General features: G+C 49.0%; 1 long non-coding RNA gene across 1 annotated transcript; it reads left to right on the top strand.

The window, feature by feature from the left end:
- The first annotated feature begins 1,364 nt into the window (after positions 1–1,364).
- LOC310760381 lies at positions 1,365–2,719 on the top strand. Its single transcript, XR_014546943.1, has 2 exons — positions 1,365–1,528; positions 1,649–2,719. It is a non-coding gene; the product is annotated as an uncharacterized lncRNA (long non-coding RNA).
- The last annotated feature ends 4,030 nt before the right edge of the window (positions 2,720–6,749 follow it).

Genomic DNA, 6,749 nt, shown 5'->3' with positions numbered 1-6,749 from the left:
CTCTCTCTCTCTCTCTCTCTCTCTCTCATACACAAGCACACACACACAAAGGTGTAGCCTGCAGAGCTTTTGATGTCGCAGATACTGCATCAGGAACTGATTGGATAATAATCAGGCACCATCAGTTCCTAATGCATTGCCTTCAGCATCTAAACGAGCATCAGCAAAATTCTCAAATTAACCGGTCCAACTATAGTACAGTTGCCCCCACTTGGTGGTTTATTTTATTTTTTTGTAAGCCAGTTCCAGAAAGAGATCTGATGCCCCACTAGTATTTTGCTCAGTGCAGAATGCCAAGCAAGTAGCGTACCTGTTTTCTGCTGCTTTCCCGGGCATTGGGTCCTCGGTGACACATATTGTTTGCTGTTCGGAAATGACTGTTCAGGATCGTGGTGGCGGTAGGATCCCAGTACGCAATCCCATTGTTAATACTGTTTGTGCTTTCCACTCTTTCAGGGCGGCCATATTGCTTCGTTTCCAACCACTGCACCTCCCCTCCCATCACTTCCAGCCGACATCCTGTCACTTTTTATAAGACCGTCTTTCTCCATATGAACCTCCCCGGACTCTGAGATCAACCTCTGAGGCCCTTCTTCATGTGCCTTCTCCATGAGAGGTCCAGAGGGTGGCAACACAAGAACGGGGCCTTCTCTGCAGTGGCTCCCCATTTGAGAAATGCTCTCCCCAGGGAGGCTCACCTGGCCTCTTCATTATACACCTTCAGGTGCCAGGCAAAAACCAGGCTTTGGGTTGATTGACATCTGATGCCCTTTTATATGTGTTGTGGGAGGGGGAATGATTGATTTGTTGTTGTTCGTATTTTTATATTGTAATTTTATTTTGCGGACCACCCTGAGGTCTACGGAGGAAGTGCAGTATGCAAATATTAGTATTATACCATAAATTAGGGCTGCCTAATCTGGGTTTTCCCAGGGAATTGCTCAGCAAAATGGCATCCGGGCAGATTTTGGCTGAATCGGCAAAGTGTCCGGGGAAATCTGGGCGTATGGCAAGTTGGGCTCAACAACTTTGTCCTGATTTTCACTTTGGGGGGGGATAATAATAATAATAATAATAATAATAATAATAATAATAATAATTATTATTATTATTATTATTATTATTATTATTATTATTATTATTTATACCCCGCCCATCTGGCTGGGCTTCCCCAGCCACTCTGGGCGGCTTCCAAAAAAATATTAAAATACTGTAATACATCAAACATTAAAAACTTCCCTAAACAGGGCTGCCTTCAGATGTCATCTAAAAGTCTGGTAGCTGTTGTTCTCTTTGACATCTGGTGGGAGGGCGTTCCACAGGGTGGGTGCCACTACCGAGAAGGCCCTCTGCGTGGTTCCCTGTAACTTGGCTTCTCGCAGTGAGGGAACCGCCAGAAGGCCCTCGGCGCTGGACCTCAGTGTCCGGGCAGAACGATGGGGGTGGAGACGCTCCTTCAGGTATACTGAACCGAGGCCGTTAAGCGGTTTAAAGGTTAGCACCAACACTTTGAATTGTGCTCGGAAACGTACTGGGAGCCAATGTAGGTCTTTCAAGACCGGTGTTATGTGGTCCCAGCAGCCACTCCCAGTCACCAGTCTAGCTGCCGCGTTCTGGATTAGTTGTAGTTTCCAGGTCACCTTCAAAGGTAGCCCCACGTAGAGCGCATTACAGTAGTCCAAGCGGGAGATAACCAGAGCATGCACCACTCTGGTGAGGCAACCCTGCCATAAATGCTCCAGTTTATTTCTTTGTCACACTTTCGATGTGCTAAAGTGCAAGAGTGCCTCTCCAGACAGCAATAATGCGGTAACATTGGGGAAGCATAGCGGAAGAACTCATAAGGCAGAATGATATGTCGATGGTCCAGTTTAAGTCCAGCACAAATACACCATTATTGCATCAAAGAAATACTGCAGAATGTACCAGTCTGGAGGGGTGCTTTAAATTTATGGCCTCTTACTTTTCATGAAAGGTCCCTTACCTTTCCCGCCCCGACCTGACCACAGTGATCCATGCGATGGTCACCTCCAGGCTTGACTACTTTAATTCGCTCTAGGCGGGGCTGCCCTTGAAGCTGTCCCAGAAACTCCAGCGGGTGCAGAATGCTGCAGCGAGGCTCCTCACGGGGTCTCTGCCATGGGAGCATATTCACCCAGTGCTTTTCCAGCTGCACTGGCTCCCGGTGGAGTACAGGGTCAGATTTAAGGTGCTGGTTTTGACCTTTAAAGCCCTATGCGGCCTAGGACCCTCCTACCTACGGGACCGCCTCTCCTGGTATGCCCCACGGAGGACCTTAAGGTCCATAAATAGCAACACCCTAGAGGTCCCGGGCCCTAAGGAAGTTAGATTAGCTTCAACCAGAGCCAGGGCCTTTTCAGCACTGGCTCCGGCCTGGTGGAACTCTCTGCCTCATGAGACCAGGGCCCTGCAGGATCTGATTTCTTTCCGCAGGGCCTGTAAGACAGAATTGTTCCGCCTGGCCTTTGGCTTGGAGCCAATTTGATTCCCTCCCTCTCTTTCTTTTTTCTTTTTCCTTTCTTCTCCTGTGATGAGGCTGCATTTTAATATTTTAATGTTTCAATATTTTAATCTTGTATTTTAATCTTGTTTTTAAGTTGTATTCAATCAACTTGTTTTTATTATTGCTTGTTAGCCGCCCTGAGCCCGGCCTTGGCTGGGGAGGGTGGGGTATAAATAAAAATTATTATTATTATTATTATTATTATTATTATTATTATTATTACACTTGTGGTATCATGTTGGGGCCTCCTTGATGTAGCCCTTCCACGTTCTGGGCTTCCAGAAGTCTTTTTTCAGATGTGCAATAAAAGAAGACTGAATAAATGACAAAAAGCTCATTTGCTAACACTTTTGTTTTCCCGTCTTAAAGGGCCATCGGACAGAAATGCCTTTCTGAGCTTTATAAGGTGCCAACAGAAGATCGAGCTGGAGGCCACACAACATCGCCTCTCTCTGCTGACTGCCCATCGGATGTTATTTGCATGCTAGCATCATATTCCAGTAAGGGTATGAAATAAGTTACACCCAAGGAGTTTGCTCTTGGGACGCCCATCCAAGACACTCGCTGATGAGTAACTGGCCTTTTAAGGCCGGAGACCTCCCCTGTTGTGTTGAAGCTCTGTCCCATTTGGCCTTGGGTTTGAGCAGATCCGCAGCCCTGTCTATAAACCTCTCTAATCCAATCCTTCCGGGAGCTGCAACTTCTTGCCTAAACCAGAGTTGACCTACTCAGAAACGCATAGCTCAGGGCTGACTCACACAGGCCGCTCCGAGGGAGCTGTCACTCAAGGGCCTTTGCACCGCGTAATGTTTCTCATATGGCCGGAGACGAAAATCCCTGGTCCTCAGCCTGAGATTGCCTTCAGATCAATAGTCCTGAGCTCCGCGGGCTGCATTCCTTCCTGGGAAAGCATCCAGGAGCCTCATGCTAGTAGCAATGGATGGGGTCTGGGGCAAAACAGTGAAAGGTCATGTTACCTTTGAACAAATGGGCGAGTTTCTACACTCATACACGATCCATCTCTGTCCTCTGGCCAAGCGAGCAGCAGGTACTATCACAGTTCAGAGACTGGTGTGATATTCAGAGCAGTGCTCCTCAAACTTGGGTCCCCGGCTGCTGTTGGACTACAACTCCCATCATCCCCTGGCCACTGGTCCTGCTAGCTAGGGATGATGGGAGTTGTAGTCCAACCATAGCTGGAGACCCAAGTTTGAAGAACACTCCGCAGACTTGGGTCCCCGGCTGCTGTTGGACTACAACTCCCATCATCCCCTGGCCACTGGTCCTGCTAGCTAGGGATGATGGGAGTTGTAGTCCAACCATAGCTGAAGACCCAAGTTTGAAGAACACTCCTCAAACTTGGGTCCCCGGCTGCTGTTGGACTACAACTCCCATCATCCCCTAGCCACTGGTCCTGCTAGCTAGGGATGATGGGAGTTGTAGTCCAACCATAGCTGGAGACCCAAGTTTGAAGAACACTCCGCAGACTTGGGTCCCCGGCTGCTGTTGGACTACAACTCCCATCATCCCCTGGCCACTGGTCCTGCTAGCTAGGGATGATGGGAGTTGTAGTCCAACCATAGCTGAAGACCCAAGTTTGAAGAACACTCCTCAAACTTGGGTCCCCGGCTGCTGTTGGACTACAACTCCCATCATCCCCTGGCAACTGGTCCTGCTAGCTAGGGATGATGGGAGTTGTAGTCCAACCATAGCTGGAGACCCAAGTTTGAAGAACACTCCGCAGACTTGGGTCCCCGGCTGCTGTTGGACTACAACTCCCATCATCCCCTGGCCACTGGTCCTGCTAGCTAGGGATGATGGGAGTTGTAGTCCAACCATAGCTGGAGACCCAAGTTTGAAGAACACTCCTCAAACTTGGGTCCCTGGCTGCTGTTGGACTACAGCTCCCATCATCCCCTGGCCACTGGTCCTGCTAGCTAGGGATGATGGGAGTTGTAGTCCAACCATAGCTGGAGACCCAAGTTTGAAGAACACTCCGCAGACTTGGGTCCCCGGCTGCTGTTGGACTACAACTCCCATCATCCCCTGGCCACTGGTCCTGCTAGCTACGGATGATGGGAGTTGTAGTCCAACCATAGCTGGAGACCCAAGTTTGAAGAACACTCCTCAAACTTGGGTCCCCGGCTGCTGTTGGACTACAACTCCCATTATCCCTTGGCCACTGGCCCTGCTAGCTAAGGATGATGGGAGTTGTAGTCCAACAGCAGCTGGAGACCCAAGTTTGAAGAACACTGGTTGAGAGTGTCAGACTAGGACCTGGGAGACCAAGATTCAAATTCCCACTTGGCCATGAGACTCACCTTGGCCCAGTCACTGCCTCTCAGCTTTACAGGGTTGCTGTTTGGATTAAATGAGGAGAGGGAAAATCCTTTAAGCCCACCTTGAACTCCTCGGAGGAATAGATGGAGTATAGATGTGAGAAATAAATAAATACACTTCAAAAAAATCAACCAACCAGAAGGAGGGTGTGACACAAGGCTAGTAAGAGGCGTGGCATGGGGAGAGGGCATGTGACTCGGGAGTGGGTGTGGTCTGGGGAGGTGTCACCACAGGAAAAAAGCTGCCCCTTTTTACACGAGGCTTGGAGCAAGGGGCTTGCAGAAGAAAAGGGGAGAGGTCGGAACACCATGTGATGATGGCTAGAGCAGGCATAGGCAAACTCGGCCCTCCAAATGTTTTTTGGGGGACTACAACTCCCATCATCCCTAGCTAACAGGATCAGTGGTCAGGCATGATGGGAATTGTAGTCTCAAAACATCTGGAGGACCGAGTTTGCCTAAGCCTGGGCTAGAGGAACCTGCATGCAAAGACCAGAGAGAATGGCTGCACCCAAGTTTGCTGAAGTTATGAGGAGGCAGCCTTGGGGCGTGATGCTCTGCCCTCCCTCCATCAAGGCTAAGTTGTATATATGTATAAATAAAACCATATATCTTAAAGACACTACAGTCTCCGCCTTGCCTCATTCTAAAGGAACACAAACCCTGGTTAAGTGTCAAGACCCCTGGAATCTTGCTACCACTTTGCAGAGATTGGCGTGGCCTGTAACACAGATGAAAGGTGGGGAGGGGATGTTATTAAACTTGTAGGGGGGTGGTAAGGATGGCAGGGAGTTGGGGAGAAGGAGGTGGTGCAAGCAATACTCTGCCTACACTGGCTCTTCCTCTCCCCCACTCTGATGCACAACTTTAGGGTTGTGCAAGGCCCTCAATCCTCTTTGGGGCATTGAGCGATCCAGCATGTATCAGGCCCCAGACCAGATCAATAGTGCCTTGCCCCCTCTTATTATTTATCCATAGAATTCTGCAGTAAGTCCTGTACTTAGGGGGGACTACACTATGTTCCCCTTCATGGATCACTGCCTTGCCGATCATGGCCACTGGGCCCATCACCTCCTGGCAAATAGAAGGGGAAGAAATGGAGGCAGTGAGAGATTTTACTTTCTTGGGCTCCATGATCACTGCAGATGGTGACAGCAGCCACGAAGTTATAAGACGCCTGCTTCTTGGGAGAAAAGCAATGACAAACCTAGACAGCATCTTAAAAAGCAGAGACATCACCTTGCCAGCAAAGGTCTGTATAGTTAAAGCTACGGTTTTCCCAGTAGTGATGTATGGAAGTGAGAGCTGGACCATAAAGAAGGCTGATCCCTGAAGAATTGATGCTTTTGAATTATGCTGCTGGAGGAGTCCCATGGACTGCAAGAAGATCAAACCTCTCCATTCTGAAGGAAATCAGCCCTGAGTGCTCACTGGAAGGACAGATCCTGAAGCTGAGGCTCCAGTACTTTGGCCACTTCATGAGAAGAGAAGACTCCCTGGAAAAGACCCTGATGTTGGGAAAGATGGAGGGCACAAGGAGAAGGGGGCGACAGAGGACGAGATGGTTGGACAGTGTTCTCGAAGCTACCAGCATGAGTCTGACCAAACTGGGGGAGGCCGTGGAAGACAGAAGTGCCTGGTGTGCTCTGGTCCATGGGGTCACGAAGAGTCGGACACGACTAAACGACTAAACAACAACAGCAGCACTACGTTAGAACCTGGTCCTGTTAACATGGAGGAGGGGGGAAGTTCCCATCAGTAAATCAACTTAAGCTTGGTTGATTAATCTATAGTTGAAACATATGGCCCTAATTCCCAAGTTTATCTCCCCATCCCCAACCATAAAAATACAGGACAAACAAATAGGACTTAACTTTCCGTTATTT

Source organism: Podarcis filfolensis (genome assembly GCF_964270895.1).
Source record: "Podarcis filfolensis genome assembly, chromosome: 3".
In the NCBI taxonomy this organism is placed as follows: domain Eukaryota; kingdom Metazoa; phylum Chordata; class Lepidosauria; order Squamata; family Lacertidae; genus Podarcis; species Podarcis filfolensis.
This window is presented reverse-complemented; position numbering and strand designations above follow the sequence as displayed.